We start from the raw sequence: 20181 nt of genomic DNA on the forward strand, positions 1-20181 counted from the left end.
AAGGGCTGAGCTCCAGCTATCTGGAAATTTGTTTTATTCATCAGGAACTTTTCCCTGGAGAGAGAGAAACAGGCGATGTAGCAGAATTGCTAAGACCACTCTCCTGGAGTCAGAAGACCAGAGTTCAAATCCTCATCTTCCACTGGCAAAGTAAGAACCCAGCAGATTGATCTTGTCTTTTTTTTTTGGGGGGGGGGGGGCTTAATTTGGACTGAGGAATGACAATACCTACTGCTCCACAGCTGCTTTTTTTTTTTTTTTTTTGGTGAGGATATAACAAGAACGTACTGGGACGTGCGTGGCACCCATGAGGACTGGTGGAGCCTCACCACCTGGGGTGGGGTTCCTGTTGTTTTGTTTTGACTTGGGTACAGTTTAGATCAGGCCTCAATGACTCAGTCGTGATTGAATCGGTTTGGTTATTCGTTTCCAGGGCAACCTTGAGGCCTCCCTTTGTTTCGGTCACCAGATTGGTGCTCAGGGGCAGGCGCTGACAGAAGTGGACACAGTCAGGAAGAGAGGAAGACCCTAAAACCCATCCGCTGGAAATCCTCAGCTGTCCAAGGCCCTCTGATGCAGAGACCAACAACCACATTTCCCCCCCTCTACACCCTCTGAAGGCACCCCTGCAGCAGGGTGCATTCACTTTGATCCCTCCCGAAGACCCGGAGACACCATGCAAGGCCTCCTGGGCATTCCGCATATTATTGCAGAGAAATAAACAGAAGAATGCAAATGCTCAGTTGTGGAGGGAAGCTTTCTGGGGCAGGTCAGCCCCTGCCAGAGAGGCCTTCAGCTCTCCAAGGCTCAGTGAGATTCAGGAGATGCCTGAGAGGGCCTTGGACTGGGGCCACAGGTCAGGCCCAGTTCTTCCACGTGGTTACTGGTAATGAAGGAGGTGTACTGCTCTCTGGGGTCTAGCCGTCAAACAGTTCAAGAGTCCCAGAGAGGAAAAGAGAAGTCATTATTTAGTGGCCATTTAAAGCTTAACAATATCTGTGGTTATCATTAAAGGAGAAAGCGTGCGCCCAAATTACCCAGAAAGAGTCATTTCATTCCCTCCATGATACCAGATAAAGAGGCAGTCTACTTCCTTTCCTGTTTCAAGAGGGCCCCCAGCTCTTAGATTCCTGGAAACTGGCAAGAACTCTGTCCCTATCTGCAGTTTCCTCACTTGTAGTCACAGCCTCTTGGCCTGCCTCTCAACAACGGTGCCTCTAAGGAAGCTGGGGCGCACAGTGTGCTGTCCCAAGGAAGCAGGCCTGGGGAGGCTCTGGTGGCCCACAGCTGCCACCTGGTCGGATGGGAAAATGAAAGCTTGCCCAGCAGAAGCACCAAACTCTCTCCGAGCTCATGCCAAGGTGGGAGTGAGAGAACAAAAAAGGAGGCCAACCTAAGCCTTACCGTGTGGAGGGCACTCACACCTATTATTTTTCTGTGAGGCAGACCTGGCCGGAGGCTGCCTTCCCATTCCGAGCTAAACTGTGGAAGATCACAGGGATGAAGAGATTTCCAAAGGATCACCCATGTTGCCAGGAGCAAACCTGATGGACTCGAAAGCAGAGGATTCCAGTCCCAGGCCAAAGAGCCCCCCAGAGACCACAAAACCACTGTCACTAAAATGGGACTAGGGCCTCCACGTGACTTGAATGTACTCCCAAAATACTAACAAGGCGGCATCGTGAAAATGCAAAAAACAAATTCCTATTTATTTCTATTCCATCGATAAAAATGTCCCAGCCTCTCTGAATAGCTCCCATTTTGTCCTCCCCCGCCCCCCCTCAACTCTTGTTGGTCTTTTGGAGCTAAACTAAGTCTTCCCTCTTTTGATTATGCGTACATAGATTATCTCCCTCTTCATGGGACACTTACTGGAACTTTAAACATTCTCAGATGGGGTTCTTTTAAGCCCACTTCGCCTGCCCTCCATCACCACCCCCCTCACCCCCCCAAACCCGGTTGCTGCGTATTCAGGAAGTGCAAACCCAATATAAAGATAACCCGGACCAGAGAGAAAGGGAGACTGGCCCTGTGACCTTGTTGGGCAAATGAGTTCCCCTTCCCAGTAACTCAGACTCAGCTTCTGCAGAACAAGGAGGCTGGGCCCAATGGGCTGCAAGGAGGTCCCTCTGGCTCTGACCTGCGAAGACTCAGCTGGGTGAGCACCCCCAGCCCCTGACTGGTCCCAGGGACACCCAACAATCCTGAGCCAGGGTACTGAGGCACTAGGGTTTTCTACCACTCACTCCTGATGCCTAAGGATCCTACTGCAGCCGTTAAACAGCGCTAGGAGTCAGGACACCTGGTTCCAGTCTCAGTTCTCCCATCTTTGCGAAAAGGGGAAGAGAGTGAGTTGGGGTGGGGGGCATCTGAGCAGACTTAAGCTCCAGCTACAGTGCTTTAATTTTTTAAAAAATAGGATAATGTATATGACTAGTAGAATAAAGATTTTAAAAACATTTTTAGAGAGTGGATCACCCAACAGTGAGAAGGAACATCATGATGGTCAATCTCCAGAGCTTCACTTACAGACTCCGTTTATGGCGTTTAGGGGTTCTGCTGGCATAGGAGTCCTCTGCCTGGGGCTCCTCCTATCTCTGTATCCATAATAATTCTGGCTCCTTAAACTCCTAAGATAGCCCCAGACATAAGGTGTTGACTTCCTGGTTCTGGAAAATGGCCTTCACAATCACACCTAGCATAAAGCCCTTGTTTCACTCTGCAGGGTTGGCAAGGAGAACACAGGCTGGGTTGTCACCCAATGAAGACTATTTAATCTACCAGTTGAGCTCCCCCTGGGCAAAGCCAGTTAGATGGTATAAGTAATCAATCTTGGCTCACAGCTCTGAGTAACTAGAATGAAGGAGGGACAGGAAGCATGAGTCATCGTCGGGAGAGAGCTGTTAATAGACTTTGAGGTTTGCAGGCAGGGGTGGGGCTAGGCCTGGCCCCTCAGCTGGGTGGAGAATATGCAGGACATCATCTAGGGAGTTGTGGAGAACAAAGCAGCCCCTTTCTAACCACAGGAACATCAATGCTCAAGCTTCCAGAGCCCTCATCCTTCTAGATATTTAAGCAACAGTTAGGAAAAGAAGGCAAGTGGTTGACTCCAAATAAGTCTGATTCTTACAGATTGCATTTTTATTTATTTTTTAAAATATTATTTATTTATTCGAAAGAGTGAGAGCATGAGCATGAAGAGGAGCAGAGGGAGAGGGACAAGAAGACTCTGTGCTGAGTGCAGAGCCCAACTCACAGCTGGATCCCACAAACCTAAGATCATGACCTGAACCCAAATCAAGAGTCAGAAGCTCAACTGACTGAGACATCCAGGTGCCCCTTTACAGACTGAATTTTTTTTTTAAGACTATTTATTTATCTGACAGTGAGAGAGCACAAGCAGGGAGGCTGCAGAGAGAGAGAGGGAGAAGCAGGCTCCCCGCTGAGGACCCTGGGATCATGATCTGAGCCAAAGGCAGACGCCCAACCGACTGAGCCACCCAAGCACCCTCTGACTGAATTTTTACAGAAAGTTGCCAGTCACTGTTTTATGATAGTGACCTGATGGCCTGGAATCAACTGAAGCATTTACTGTAGAGATAGAAGCCAAATTCTAATCCACTCAAGACCACCATGTTCACTGGCCATGAGTGGTCAACCACACTTGGGAAACCTGGTGAAACACAGTCAAACATTAATTGCAGGACTTCTCAGGGCTTTTGCTATGCTAGTGGCTGTGGCTCTCCAAGAGGAGTTACAGAGGCCATCTGTCTCATTGGCTCATGAGAACACCCATCTCTATAGCTCAGTTCACACCATGTCTACACTCAGCTGCCCAACAGGCCCAGCTCCCATCTGCCTGCTCCAGCCTTCCCTGACCACTTAGTAAGGACACAGTGCTGTCCCTCTCGGCGACCCATTCTGTATACCCAGCATTTCATCTCATGAAGACAGTTTATCCTCTGTGTCTGTTTTTGGTCATGAAGTCTTTTAAAATGAATAGACTTTATTTTTTAGAGCAGTTTCAGAATCACACCAACTCTGCCTTTTTTAATGCCACTTGTGTACTGTATAAAGCCTAGAGTCACTATGAATAGCAGGCACTGAAAAAAGTTGTTGCCTGATAGATATCAAATCAGGAAGTGATAAAAATCTGAGAGTAATATAAAGCCACTTAATAGAAGGATCTAAGAACGAAAGTAAAACGGACAGTGAGGACCACTTCTCTAACCCTACTGAACATGCGTCCAGCAAAGTGGTTCTGCCCTCCTATTATCTGGGGGCTCCAAGAGAAAAGTCCCCAGTGAGTGGTATCATCAAGCCCAGCCCGTTTGTGGCCGCATGACAGACAGCATGGTTCAGAGGGAGGGCCAAGATTCTGGGGTACCCCATTTCCAGAACCTATGGTTCATATCATCTGCAAACACTGGCCAGACCAGTGTGCTCTGTGTTCCCTCAAACCATCTTTAAAACCACTCCAGTTTGGAGAACATAATAGTGAGGCTGAGGATCCCACATCGCCCCTAGATTTCTGCTTCCATTTGCATTGTGGTTCATAAACCAGCTCTTGTCAACTTAAAAGTATCACTGAACAAGAGCTTGGGGCTTGAAGGGTCTGTCTCAGTCATAACAATACTGACTACCATAGACTGACTGTTATCATGCTCCAAGCTCCTGTCATGAGCTCTATATCCACAGTCTTTATTCTTTTTTTTTTTTTTTTTTTGAGAGAGAGAAAGCGCACACATATGCATGTGCATTCATGGTGGAGGAGAACAGAGGCAGAGGGGTAGAGAGAATCTCAAGCAAACTCCACACCGATTGAAGAACCTAATGTGGGGCTTAATCTCACCACCCTGAGATCGTGACCTGAGCCGAAACCAAGACTTGGATGCTCAGCCAATTGAGCCCCCAGGCACCCCATACATGTCTTATTTAGTCCTTAAATAACTGTCTATTGTCCCATGTTGCAGATGAAGAAACTGAAGCTCAGAGACACTGGGCTAGTGAAATGGCAGAGTGAGGTTCAAACTCAGCTCTTTCTCCCTGCCCACAAAGCCCAAAAAGCCTAACCATGGTGCTCTGTGGCCTCCCCTCCAACAAACACACACACCAGGAGACAGAAAAGCCAACAGCAGAAAGGACAGGGGTAGGGGCAAGGGAAGGGAAGAAAGTGGAAGGAGAGTGTGGCATGCAGAGGAGAGGAAGCCGGGATCTGGAGGAGGCGCACATGGGGTCTGGCATTGAGTCCAGCAGGCCTTTGAGGAGTGGGAACGAAGCAGGAAAGTTGCTGGTGACCGCTGGAGAAAGAGGCCACAAAATATGCAAAAGCCATTTCCTCTCTCAAGGAAGATAAACAATAGATTCATAAACAAATTTTACAAAGCTGTTCAGCTATTTAAAGCATCCTTGTAGGGACTCATATCCTTTGTGAGCATAAAGTTCATCCACCAAAAATGGCCATCGGTTACCTTGGGGAGGACAGTGGGAAAAGAGGACAGGAGAGGACATACTCTTCATCGTGCTGTCACCTGCTCGCCCTGTGACTATAGCCAGCTATGTGCCCTCTTTGAGCTCTGTACAGCACTCTTTTGTGATAAAGACTAGTAATTCATGCCATACAGAGCTATGGTGGAGAAGAAAGAAGATAACACCTTCTGGCAATACGGCAGACCAGGTACCCTACTTGATTGTCCCAATCGAAACAACTAATATGTTGGAGAAAATTTAAAATATAAAAATTGTATACACATCACTGAGTTTGTACCAATGGAAGGATTCTTCAAAGACCAAAAACACACCCAAAGCTGGAACACTGCTTTGGTGAGCTAGCAGCAAAGCTGACTTTTGCCCTGAGGGTTCCTGTCAAACCCTAGACATTTTCTACATTTACCTCAAGAGCTGCACAATGTTCAGGAGACACGAGAAAAAAATCTCCTTCCTCCATAAAGTTGGGGCTCCATGCTCAGTGAATGAGAAGTAAATGCACAACACAGAAGCAGTCTGCAAGGAGCCCTGACCTTGGGCTGGTGGGATGGGAGAAAATCTCTCCTGGAAATTTGTGGGTTTTCTTGTTTTTCCTTTTTTAGAGAAGGAGAGGGAGGGGCAGAGGGAGAGAGAGGATTGCAAGCAGGCTCCATCTCACAACCCTGAGGTCATGACCTGAGCAGAAATCAAGAGTCAGCAGCTTAACCGACTGAACCACCCAGGCACCCCTTTTCTTTTAGATAGAGTGTGGTGGGAAGAGAGAGGGAGAGAGATAGAGAATCTAAAACAGAATCCAGGCTGAGTGTATAGCTGATCTCCTGAAAATATGTAATCATCAGCTAGACCCCACAGAGGTTTGGAGTTTGAATTCATGTTTCTTATGCAGCCAGAGAAAGCTTAGGTAGAAAATTAATTTAAAGTGATTTTTGGTTGCTAGTACCCTCAAACAACGAGCAAAAAAGCAATACAAATTTTTTCTGGAAAAGTCAATGTCAACAAATACCTCAAATAATTCTCAAATAGAGAATTTTCCTTGCCAGGAAAACAAGCAGCTTGCAGGAAACAAGGCACCATGAGTATTGGCCATCAGACACAACAGACAGCAGAACTAGACCTCCAAGGATTTGAGTCTAGAATTACCAGACATGAGAGTTTACAATTTCTAAATAGCTACTTAAATATATGAAAGAAATAATAATAATAATAAAAGAAGTTTGCAGATATGAGCAAGAAATAAGGACTAGAAAAAAATCACCAAGAAGAAAAATAATGAGCTGGAACTTCTAGAAACGATGGATAAAACAACCAAAAGGAAAACAGACGGAATGAGTGGGTGGATTAAAGAGCGTTTGAAACCCGGAATACAGGACTGAATGGAGGGCAGATCTGAAGAAATGATTCAGAGGTCAGCCCAGAGAGATAAATATGAAAAATACAAAACAGAGGTTGAGAGATACAGAGAACAGAGATAGAAGGTCTATCAGAAGTCTAACAGGAGTTCCAGAAGAAGACAGGAGACAGAAGGAAAAGATGGCAATATTCAAAGAAGGAAGGGTGGGGAATTTGCAGGACTATTGAAAAACACCCAACTTTTGCTCTAGGAATCCCAACAAAACCCAAGCTGACTGAAGACAAAAAAACTTACACCTAGTTACATGGTAATGGGAGCTGCAGAACACCAAAGAAAACGATGTTTTTAACATAGCCAGAGAGCAATGCCAGGTCACTTACACAGGAACAGGATTTAGATTGACAGCCAACGTCTCAACAGCAATTTCAAAGCCAGAAGTGGCGAAATAATCACTTCAGAGACCCAAGAGAATATATTTGGTAAAGCCACCTTTCAAAACAGAGCAAAATAAAGATGTTCTCAAGCCAACCAAAGCCAAAACCCAACCCAAACCAAACCAGAAAAAAAACACTTGGGAATTTGCCACCACCAGACTCTCTCTCTCATTAAAGGCTAATGCTAAAGGATTTACTTCAAGCAGAAGGAAAATAATCTGAGATTCATTAAAAGAATCAGAGGGGATCCCTGGGTGGCTCAGCGGTTCAGTGCCTGCCTTCGGCCCAGGGCGTGATCCTGGAGATCTGGGATCGAGTCCCACATTGGGCTCCCTGCATGGAGCCTGCTTCTCCCTCTGCCTGTGTCTCTGCCTCTCTCTCTCTCTCTCCCCTCTGTATTCTCATGAATAAATAAATAAATAATAAAATTATATATATATATATTTCAGTGCTACAAGGAGAAACTGACAAATCCAGTGGGAGATTTTTAACATATTTCTCTCAAAAACTGATTAATCAAATAAAAATATAAAAGGCACACTAGAGAGGATCTGAACAGTACAATGAAGTAATTTATTTTGACGATCATATGTAGAAAGCTATATCCAACAATTAGAGAATACCCATTTTCTTCCAAGTGCTCATGGAACATTTGAGAAAAAAGCTGAAAAGAGATAAAATATGAAAAAGGAGCACACCAAAGGAGTTATGCTTATATTAGCCTCTCTCCAAGGATCCAAACCTGTCTTGATGTACCTCGAGTCTAGCACAGATAGTCTAGCACTATCACAAAGGAGTTCTTAAGAGGTACTGACCAAAGGATTCTCTATTGAGGATAGCACAGGTTGAGTGAGCACCTGGCAGGGCTGACACTGGAGTCCTTCCCAACATAGAGAGGGACAAGAGGACAAGGGGAGTGGGGCCAGTGTCCAGGAAGAATGGATACAAACAAGAAAAGCAGAGTCATGACGGCCATCTTCAACTCTGAAGACAGAGTCACGTGGAAGAGTTTCTGAAAGCCCAGGCTTTGTGGTTCCAAATGGCAGAGCAGAGAAGAGCAGACAGGAGTTATAGAGAAGAGGGATCCCTGGGTGGCGCAGCGGTTTGGCGCCTGCCTTTGGCCCAGGGCGCGATCCTGGAGACCCAGGATCGAATCCCACATCAGGCTCCCGGTGCATGGAGCCTGCTTCTCCCTCTGCCTGTGTCTCTGCCTCTCTCTCTCTCTCTCTGTGACTATCATAAATAAATAAAAAATTAAAAAAAAAAAAAAAAAAGCTCAGAGAAACTTTAAAAAAAAAAAAAAAAAGGAGTTATAGAGAAGAATTTGTCCCAAGTTAGGAAGAATTTTCTAATAATTCACTGCTCAACAGTGGTTAGGAATTGGTCTGGCAGATGCTTATGACCCCTCCTTACGACCCTGTGTGGGACAGGAAGGAGTCTGTCTAGGATGTCCTGGGAGTCCCAGGCCACAGACTGTCCTTCCAATGTCATTCTTTCCAAATTCCCTGGATATACAATCCCTAAAAGATCTGCCGAAGGTCCCAGATTCAGGAGGTGGTGGAGGAATAATGGTAGCTTTAGTCTCCAGATACTCAACTGGGTACCCTTTCTTCCCTGCCACTGGCCTCTCTACTAACTGCAACGAGCATGCTTTGCCCTGCAAGGCTGACATGCACTTCTTACGCCTACCCATGCACCAGCAAACCTGCATTCTTCGAGCACATGGTGCGAGATCACAAAAGCATAGAGAATTCATTAAAATAAAAATGCCTGGACCTTTCAGGAGAAGGAAAGCAAGCTTACCTTGACCTCCACAGCAGATGGCTGAGTTGGGGGCCTGGCTCTGGGGGCTTCTCCTGCGGCCGGCCAGTCATGCTGCTCTCATGCTGCTGGGCAGGTGGGAAGAGGAGTCCTGGTTCTGCAGGGGGAAAAGATCAGGAAAGGTCACTCCTTCATTGTTTCTTCCTAGCTCTCCATTACCAGCCTGCAGGGGATATTCTTCAAAAGCTGAGGGAGTTCCTGAGGCTGGCCTCACCCACTCTCATGTCCTTGGGGAGCAGGCAGGCATGGATCAGACAAATATTTCCCACGCCCTACAATGTGCCATGAGGGGTTCTGAGGAATGAGGCTAAAAAGATGTATTAGATGCACTCCCTGCTTTTAAGAAACAGTCGAGAGAGAGAGAGAGACAGAGAGAGAGAGAGAGAGAGATGCACATGTTTCATTACAATATAATTTGGTAAGTGCTGTGATTTCCCCAAATTCATTCAACAGCCTGCCTGTCCCACAGGGGAGCAGAGGCAGTTCGCAAGTTGCTCCCCACAGGACTTTCCAAAGTACTGTCAGGAAGGCTGAGTGGTCTTTGTTTTTGTTTTCATTCCCAATCCACTGCAGACAAATGCTTTTATAAAAGGTAATTAAAAAAAAATGAACTGGTAGACAAATGAAATAGAAAAAATGCTCAGAGCGCCACCTCTTCAACTATTTGACCCCACAGATGACTCTGTCCAATTGGGACACAGGTTTCTAAGCACTTACTCGCCATTTCTGTACTATCTCGAGGATGGGTGAGTGATTTGTGGCCAGCACCATTCCGCAAACCACAGCTGAGCAGCATCACAAGGGAAGCTGACTCGGAGGTAGGCTTTCCCAAGAAATCTGGATGATCCCTTAAGAGGGTGGCTAGCAAGACAGCTGATGTCAAATTCACCCTGTGGATTGCAGATCAGAGAGTCTCTTTCTAGGAAGGAGGGCCACAGCAGGAGCATTCGGGAAGGCATCGGGACAGAGCCAGTGGAACTCGCTGGGTTCAGGTTCCGGAGCATGAGGCTCATGGAACCTGGTCAAAACTTCTCAGCCCTAACTACGGCGACCGCAGCCAAAGCAACTGCCCCGAACAGGAAGAACAAAGTGTTATCTATTAAATGGACTGGGACATTTCAGAAAATAAATCAGTCCCGAAATGTCGAAAGGGCTGCTCGTGTTCATTCCTACTATTTAATGCCATAAAAAATGATTTTTTTTTAAATTAAGAAATCCTTTGTCTGTGACAGCCAGCTCCAAAAAAAGCCTTTAAATGCCTATTGCCATAATACTTGAGGGAGAGATTACAAGTCATTTTCACCCATTTGAATGTTTAAGAGAAAGTGCTCGTTCCTCTAAACTCTCAGCTTTTAAGTAGTTCTTATTTTAAACTTTAGAAGATAACTCCACAGAAGAAAAACTTCCCCTTTCAAAGTCTTTTTTTTTTTTTTTAAATGTGAACACTCATATACCCTCACTCCCTGCTTCAAATGCTAAATCATCTGCAATTTGGGAGTTTGTTGCTCATGAAATTCTACCGATAAGCACATCATAAACAGTCCTATAGCAACAGAATGTTTTTGAAGCGATGTCTGTGATGTTACAAAGATTGTATATCATTATCTCTGTATGTTGGGGAAGAGAAGGTTATGGGAATAACTGTTTATGTACAAATAAGTCAATATAGTAACTGGCAACCTGAGTAGGAGACGTTAGCAAGAAGCTAAACCACGACATGGGCTGGGAAGCAGGGATATACTTCACTCAGTGTCCATGACTAACGTGCTGTCCTGAGTCTCACTGAGCTCCCCTGCCACAGCCTGAGTCCTTGGAGCTGGGTGTCTCAACAGCAAGAGCCATGCTTAGGCAACCAGAGAGTCAAATGCTATTGGTCATCTACCGTACGTCAGGTGCTGGGTTGGCCTCCCACGGTTCTCACGATGGGTTCTCCTTCAAGGAGGCCCAACATAGACATGGAAGGAGGTAATTATAACCTTCCTACCGTGTTAATAATAAAATAAAAAAATACTGTCTGTAGGTAAAGGAGAGGAAGTGAGGCTCACTAGCTCAACCCATCTCTCCATCCATTCATTCAATGGTGACTGAATGATAATATGTACCGTGCAAGGGCAAGGCACTAGGCAAAGAACAGGTGAGACCAAAGCAGTCCCTGCCTTCATGGAGCCTATGGTCTAGTGGGAGAAACAAGCATTAACAAATTAGAAATAACTAACAGTGATATGTTCTAAAGAAATATGGCTACTGCTATAAGAACATGAGACAGGGGTAGACCTAGCACAGGAAAGGGTCAGTAGTGCTTTCCTAATGGACCAGTCTTTAATCTGAGCCCTAAGAACACATAAGTGAAGCAAAACAGAGAGGGCAAGAGAGAATAAGTGTTGCTGGTGCAATAAACAGCCTTTGCAAAAGTCCTGTGATGAGGAGGAGCACAGCACGTTCTAGCTATGAAAGGAGGCTTGTAATAAGGACTGAATTGGTTCTTGGTCTCACACCACACTTTAGTCACTGTGGTATCCAAGGCAAGCATTAAACATGTGCAGGTTTTTCACAAGAGCCCGAGAAGTTACCCATGGCAAGCCAGGAATATAAGGTGCATATATACACACATAAGGTGTAATTTTCTCTCATCCTAAGCTGGCACGAGGCATCCAATATAGGAGCCACTTTGCTTTCCCTCCAATTTTAGACCAAGTTTGTGGCACTCTTACCTATTTCCTTTTCAGCAGTGGTGACTTGGCTAAATTCAATTTGGCTGGTAGTAAAAATTAGTTGGTCAGTGCTGAGAAGATAGACAAGGGTGTGGGTTTGGGGATGTGGATGAGCATTCCATTATTAAGATTACTGCTGGAGAAGCATCCTGGGGGGTGATACTTTAAGAAAATTCATACAATTTCACGCCTGGAACATGAGCCTTGGAGCCCAGGAGACCTGGGTTCAAATCTGACTCCATCCCTCACCAGCCATTTGGTCCTTGTTCTTCTATTAAAACAGAAGCCTCCTTGCAGGGGTCTCAAGGAGATCAGCAAGAAGCACATTGCCTGGCTCCTAAAGGACCCCAAATCGGGCAGCATTACCAACTCTGCACCCCAGCGATTGGGGAGCAAGGAGAGCCATGCCCCTCCCTCAATGTGAAAATCAATGGGAGTCCAAGAAATGATCTCCCAGCCACTACTGGGGCCACAGCAGGAGCATTCGGCAGCTCTGCAAGGGTCAGAGATTACCCATCAGTAGCCAGGTGTCCTGATGATTTACCATTTCCTGGTGTGTACCCTCAATGCTTCCCAGCCACGTTGCTGAGTCTCCGGTTGGAAGTTCCACTCCACGCTAGGACTAACCCTCACTAAGTCACATCTCACCTGCCCCAGTCTCAATTGCAAAGAGGAATCAGATGCCCTTCCGGGGATTTATGGGAAGATCTGCCCCAGGAGCTCTGGGCACCCACCACTAACAACTGGGGTTCCTCTGGACAAACAGCTGAGTCCCAGATGGTAGAGGAGATGGAACAGCTGCCACATCCTACCACAGATGAGACATGGTGCTGGGACTCCCCAGCGATGGAATCTAATATTTACAACAATCCTGCAGAGTCACTGTGGGTATCACAATTGAATAAGTAGGAAACTGAGGCCTGCTGACTTGCCCAAGACCACAAAACTGAGTGGTAATGCCAGAACCTGGAGCCGGAAGCCCTTCCTTTTTACTCTGTTACCACATGCCACCCCATGAGACAGAAATCTTATTATCTCTTTCCTGTACAACCAAGGAGGACACAGCCATGGAAGATAGTGTGCCTTTTCAAGGATCTGCAGCCAGCAAGCCATCAGGCAAGGCCAGGATCTTCCCACTGCCCCACACTATTCTTTGGGCCTCAGTTTCCCTTGTGTACACTGGTGGTGACAGATGCCGCCTTACATACCACACTATAGTCAGAGGTAAGGGGGAAACAAAGATTAAAAGATCTGGGGGAAGGAAAAAAATTAATATACAGAAACAAACACTTTAAATGGGTACCGAGAGGCTCAAACCACAGAAGGAGGGTCCTGGGGTGCCTAGGTGGCTCAGTCGGTTGACTGTCTGCCTTCAGCTCAGGTCATGATCCCAGGGTCATGAGACTGAGCCCCCGTGGACTCCCTGCTCAATAGGGAGTCTGCTTCTCCCTCTGCCCCTTCCCCCACTGTGCCCACTGACTCTCTCAAATAAATAAACTAAATCATTTTTTAAAAGATTTTATTTATTTATTCGAGAGACAGAGAGAGATAGATAGATCAGGGCAGAGACATGGGCAGAGGGAGAAGCAGGCTCCATGCAGGGAGCCCGATGTGGGACTCGATCCTGGGACTCCAGGATCATGCCCTGAGCTGAAGGCAGATGCTTAACCACTGAGCCATCCAGGCATCACAAATAAACAAAATCTTAAAAAAAGAAAGAAGGAAGGAAGGAAGGAAGGAAGGAAAGAAAGGAAAGGAAAGGAAAAAGGAAAAGGAAAAGGAAAAGGAAAGGAAAAGAAGGGAAGGGAAAGGAAAGGAAAGGAAAGGAAAGGAAAGGAAAGGAAAGGAAAGGAAAGGAAAGGAAAGGAAAGGAAAGGAAAGGAAAGGAAAGAAAGAAAAGAAAAAAGAAAAGAAAAGAAAAGAAAAGAAAAGAAAAGAAAAGAAAAGAAAAGAAAAGAAAAGAAAAAGAGAAAGAGATTACATCCTGCCCTGATGGGTTGGGGGAGGGTTTAGGTGGGGACACAGGATATACAAGAGAGAGCCTCTGAAATGGGAAGCAGGTCCAAATGAAGTGTGAAGAAATCCCTCCCTGCCACCCCCAATAAATTAGGAATTGGCACAGATTTTAAAAAGAAGGAAAAGGAGGAGGGGGAGGAGAAGGAAAAAGAGGGGAAGAGGAGAAGGAAGATTCAATCTGTAGCTTTAATTTAAGAACAGCTAAGAAACAGTATGAAGATAATTGATGCAATAAGAAATCTCAGATTCCAGGTGCTTGGGGGGCCAACCATTCCATCAAATGAACGCTAGGCAGAGACAACAGTGGCACAGTAGAGGATCTAATTTCAAATGAGATACATTCCCCCAATAGCCAGGGGAGGTCTGGAAGCTTTTGAGATGGGGTGGGCAGGGGCGGGGGGAGTCTCATTCTCTCTAAACATCTCTTCTCTTCTTTTGGTGCCCCATTCCCACTTCTGCAGAGGTTGAGAAAAAAATAGCTGTCCCTTATGGCAGGAGAATGTCCTGCCCAGATCACTATGAGACAGAGGTGGGCCATTTAATCCACCCTTCATGCACCCAGTTATTCCAGAACACAGAAGCTGGGCCATTCACATCAATAGTAGAATAGCTCAAACACCAAGAACATATCAGATGGACTCACTGTAGACTGATGATGAACAGCAGGCCACCAGCCACTCTCCAGCCTCAAGCCTGCTGTCCCCTTGCTCATGGCCCCAGCCAGCTTGTCTTTAGGGCTGCATACATCTCAAGCTCTTTCCTACCCCAGGGCGTTTGCACGTACCAGTTCCGCTGACTATGATGCTCTCCTCCTAGCCCCCTCCTCATAAACATCTAGTCAACCTTTTAGGTTATAGCTTCAGTGAGATTTCTGACTCTCTAGAAATAGAACTGTGCAGCAGTACTTATCACAGTTGCAATCAATTAATTACGTGATTAGCAAGTTGGTCTCCCTAGTGGGACTGTAAGCCCTAGTACGGCATGGGCAATGTCTATTTTTCTTTTTTTACCATTGTGTCCCATAGGCTAGCACAGCAGTTCTCAATCCTAATAGCACATCAAAATCATCTAGGGAGTTTAGAAAACCACAGATGCCTGGGTTCTACCACAAACCTATTAAACAATAGTGTTTAAAGCTTGCCAAGTGGTTGTAATATGTGGCCAAGGCTAAGAACCGCTGACTTAAGGAGGTCGTGGGTGCTGGGCTTATGTCCTAGACCAATCTTGCAGTGGCCCAGGGATTTACAGTAGGACCTTGCTCCCTTTGCTTGTGTCTACAATGTAGCATTTAAATGTTGTTTTTCACTCCAGAGATTAAATTTGAGAAAATTCCGGAAGAGAGAAACAAAATCCTCATTGTTAGAGAGGAATACTATTCCTTTCATTAACTTCTCCCCACACATACCCTTCCCCAATGCACCTCTGTCCTCTCACTCTGCTTTATCACCTTTATCCTCAGAGCCACAGAATTAACCTGATATGTTGCTGAAATACATGTAAATATCAGGGCTGAAATCTACTAATTTTTTAAAATTTTATTTATTTATTCAAGAGAGAGAGAAAGAGAGAGACAGAGACAGAGAGACAGAGCGCATGCAAACAGGGGTGGGGAGGAGCAGAGGGAGAGGGACAAGCAAACTGCGCTGAGCAGGAGCAGGAGCCGTGGGACTCAATCCGATGATGCCGAGATCATGACCTGAGCCGTAACCAAGAGTCAGATGCTTAGCTGACTGAGCCACCCAGGAACCCCTGCTAATTTTTTTTTTTTTTAATTAAAATAGGCCCAGCTATACAATGCAATACCATGCAAAATATCACACTAAGTTTTAAGACAGGAGAGTTCAAAACAAGTTTGTACTGGCACAGGCTTGCTGGATCCCCAGGTGATTTGTGTGCCCTACTGAAGTGTGAGCAGCCCTGGTCTCTCCAGCTGTGCTTTTCAACATGGTAGCCACAAGCAGCTCTTTCAATTTAAATTAATTAAGATGAAATGAACTTAAAAACTCAGTTCTTCAGTTTTACTAGCCACATTTTTTTAAAAGATTTTTTAAAATTTTTATTTACTTATGATAGTCACACACACACACAGAGAGAGAGAGAGAGAGAGAGAGAGAGAGAGAGAGAGAGGCAGAGACATAGGCAGAGGGAGAAGCAGGCCCCATGCACCGGGAGCCCGACGTGGGACTTGATCCTGGGTCTCCAGGATCGCGCCCTGGGCCAAAGGCAGGCGCCAAACCACTGCGCCACCCAGGGATCCCCAACTAGTCACATTTTAAGTACTCAGTAGCCACACGTGGCTAGCGGCTACCATACTGGATTGCACAGAACAGAACGTTTTCATCACTGTTTAGAGTTGCGTGTGACAAGCATTCTTCTAGAGCAGAGTATCACTATCTGGGTACTAGTGACATTTGGGGTGGGATAATTTTTTGCTGTGGGGAGCTTCCAGCATATGGTGGAGCAGTAGTTCTCAACCCCAACTGATTACTGCCCCTCTAGGAACACCTGGCAATGTCCAGAGACAACTTTTGGTTGTCAGAGCTAGGGGTTCTACTAACATCTAATGGGCGGAGGCCAGGGGTGCTGCTAAAATTTGTACAGCACACAAGGCAGTCCCCACAACAAAGACTGACCTGGTCCCAAATGTCAGTAGTGCTGAGGTGAGAAACTCTGCTCTAGATTAATCAAGAAAACACAGCCATTCTCAGTAAAACTGGTGGTAGGAGACTCATAAGATCAAAGTGCCCCAAAGCCCCCGCTTTGTCAAATTCAGAACCCCGAGAACAACTGCCTAGGCAAATAGGTGTCTATATTTGTCAAGAATGCAACAATAAGAAGTCCTGGTTTCCAGAATAATCTATGATTTCATTTTTAAAATGAAGTCCCTCCACTTGGAATCCTAAGGACTGGGAAAAGTAGGCATTCATTTTTGGCACTGTTGTTTGGAATGTGTGATTAATTCCATGGGAAACCACAGTCTACCCAATAGATATAGATATTAATTCCTCTGTTCATGCATCTACTTATTCAGAAGTATTTACTGAGCACCTACTATGTGTCAGGTACTCCTCTAGTGTCAGAAACAAAGCAATAAATCAAAGAAACCAGGTCCCTGCCCTGTGAAGCTGACTTTCTACAAGAGGAGACCAACAGTACACAAGGAAACAAACACATCAGCAGTGGAAGAGTGGGAATGGTGTCAGGAAGGAAAATAAGCCAGGGTAAGGAGATCGAGCGGTGAAGGGGATGGATGCCTGAGGTCACCCCTCTGAAGAGTGATCAGGGAAGGTCAACCCCTAAAGTGGCATGTGGGCAGAGATCTGAATGAATGGAAATTGAACAAGACAATTCAAGAAGGCAAGAGAGTCCCAGGCATGGAGAAGAGTGGGTGCTCGGTCCTCTGGTGATACAAACTTGGGGGAGGGGGAAGAGGGCTGGGAGAGAGGTCAGCAAGGCAGGCAGGGGTCACGTGGCAGGGCCAGGAATCCACTGGATGGCTCTGAGCAGAGAAGAAATGGGACTTGGTTAATGTTTCACAGAGAGAACAAACTATAGGGTGACAAGAGTACACAGGGAAAGCACAGTTATGAGACTGCTGTGGTCTTCCAGGCAAGACATGGTGGTGACATTATTAATTAATTAGTCAACAAAATCATTAATACTAATACTAGCTACTTGGCCAATGTTATTCCCATTCTGTCTCAGATATATCATGGGCAGACCAAGCATCATGTTCAAGCTACCTGTATGGGAAAATGCACTCTGAGTTCCAAATGGTCAACTTGAGTTTTAAGATGGGGACTGTGCGATCTAAGGAAAGACAGCAGGAAAGGGAGCTGGGGTTTGGAAGCTCTGCAGGAGGAAAAAAGGAGCATTCTCCAATAGTTCCCCTTTCCTCAAAGCCATCAGAAAAGAGGAGTCTGAGAGGGGCCTTCCCACCATAGTCTTCCAAGGGTTGCTGGGCAGCAAGTGGCTGAGACCCACTCTCCCGCCATAGGCAGAGCCGAAGGGAAAGGACTGGTTCTCCTGGAAGGATGGCACTGCAGCTGAGAACGAAGGAGTGCATGGAGTCTCTTCCAAGAGCAGGAAGGCTTCTACTTCTGGGATTTCTCAGGCTTCAGGGCAACATGGGGTCAGAGAAATAGCCATGGAGTCAGCAGATGTAGGGCAGAATAATCCAGCTGTGCCTCTTACTAGCTGCCCAACACTGGGCATGCCACCCTATCTCCCGGATCTTCTGTAAGATGGAAACAAGACCTTGCCTTTCAGAGTAGTTATGAGGGGTCAAACCAGATGACACCCATGCTAAGAGTAGTAACCATAACTTCCAGCCTATGTGCCGAAGTCTGTGCACGCATGTTTTCTGGAGCAGATGCAGAATCTACCATCAACCACAGGCATGTCCAGGTAATTCAGCTTTACCCAAGGAAAGGGGCTTCTCTTTCATTAATTTATCTATCCGACACACATTTGCTAGGTCTTAGTGCTGGATGTGGGGATCTGGAAGAAACAGAGATGCAGCCTCTGCTCTCTAGGAATATAGGAGCAGTAGGGGCAGTGGGAGACAGGACAACAGGTTCCTATCATCCTCTTTTCCCTTTGGTGTGTGGTGACCCCTGATCAGACAGGTTTCATGCCTTTAGACTAGAGCCACCAGCCTTCCAGGGCCTGTGAACATGGTCTGTCTCCTGGAGGCTTGCAGCGTCCACCTTGGAGACAGTTGCATGTGGTCCTTGGAGACAGTTGCATGTGGTCGCCTGAAGACTGGCAAGCAGGCCTGATCGTGTCCCCTAGAGGAAAAGCCAGAGCTGGCTGGGTAGACAGGAAACAGGAAAAGTGTCTGTCTTCCGCAAGGCCTTCCTTCCAGCCCCAACTTCCTCCCTGCAGTGGATGTGGCTCCAAGAGAAAAAGAAGACCAGGACAGGTCAGGGGCAAGACCCCCACTCCTGACCCCCGGATGGCCCAGTGCTCAGCATCTTCTCTAGCGCTTCTCAAGGAACATCTTCAAGAGAAGGCCCCAGCTCTGAGTCATCCAAAGCAGAGAAGGGACCTTGTAAAAATAACTCCAAGTATGAGGAACCTGTATTCACATTATTCACGAAACAAAGAACAAAAAAGCAAGGCAGGAAGCAGAGGAGGAAAGTGTCGTTCACATCAGTTTTCTTCACACGACAAGCAGCCAGGAACTCATTTGCTGAGCCCCATCTCTCTCTCTTCCCTCTTCTCTCCTTAGAGCAATTACATAAGCTGGAGAAAGGGTCTCCTTTTAACCTTTTGACTCTCCCACCCCCCCATCAATTGTCCCCCCCAAATCTGAGCCTTCCCAGTAATCCTTGACAGTATCCAGAGGGGCGCAGGCTGTCCCTTCTTCTGGTTGTCTGCCCTGACACAGGATTTCCCTCAAAGCCCCAAAAACCTCTGCCAAGTGCCAGGGGTGGGATATCTGGCACTGTGACCATAAATATTTTAGTAAACATACATAAAATAAAAAGGAATACTATACTCCTCATAATCCCATCAGTTTGTGAGAATATTTCTTTTCTTTCTTTTTTTTTTTCTAAACTTTAAGCAACTATGGTTGAGATCATGTTGTATACATAATTTTGTATCCTGTTTCTAACATAAGCATTTTGTCATGTTATTAAAAGCTCTTTGTAAATATTAGCTTTAACTATTGGATAATAATTCACTGAACATTATGGTACATTCCCAAATGTTATGAAAAACAGAAACCCATATCCTCCACGGACTTACCTAATGCAGGTACTTTTAAGTGACCCCCAAGCACAGAATACAGCAATGATCACCAATCTCTGAGCACTTATTGCTCTGTGCCAAGGACTCTGCCTCCTGCCATGTCAGCTGGCTGGGAAGGTTAGATGTGGGGATGACTTAATATCATACAATCAAAATATATTCTCTTTCTCCACACATGGAACTTCTACACCTCACTTGGTTGGGGGCCATATTCCATTTAATTCTTCTCACAGGAAAACCAGGGCCTCGCCTTCACTCAGTTGAGGGGAAGCTCCAGGCCTGAGAAGCAGAGGACATGTGGAGAACCAAAAAGCTCCGGATTGGTCATCAGGTATCAGGGCTGGCCAACCACAGCCTGCTCCCTATTTAGATAAAGAGAGCTTTCATGGAACACAGCCACACCCATCATTTACATACTGTCCACAGAGGCCTTCAGCCACAATAAGCAGAGTAGTTGTGACAGAAACCATATGGCCCACAAGCCTAAAATATTTAGAACTTGGCTCTTTAAGACTGTTTGCTGACCCCTGTGTTTGGAGGCCAAACATCCAACAAAATCCATGCTCCCCATTATTTAGTGAGAGGCATCCCTCAGAAGAGCTGC

General features: G+C 46.1%; 1 protein-coding gene across 20 annotated transcripts in view; it reads right to left on the reverse strand.

Annotated features, from left to right (window-relative positions):
* Nucleotides 1–20181, reverse strand: part of TRERF1 (transcriptional regulating factor 1) — a 204622-nt gene that overhangs the window by 54890 nt on the left and 129551 nt on the right. For all 20 annotated transcript variants that reach the window (XM_038554069.1, XM_038554072.1, XM_038554067.1 and 17 more), the window contains one exon: nucleotides 9076–9190. The gene's annotated coding sequence lies outside the window, so the exon portion shown is untranslated. The remainder of the gene's footprint in view (nucleotides 1–9075; nucleotides 9191–20181) is intronic.

This window comes from Canis lupus, chromosome 12 (genome assembly GCF_011100685.1).
Source record: "Canis lupus familiaris isolate Mischka breed German Shepherd chromosome 12, alternate assembly UU_Cfam_GSD_1.0, whole genome shotgun sequence".
NCBI lineage: Eukaryota > Metazoa > Chordata > Mammalia > Carnivora > Canidae > Canis > Canis lupus.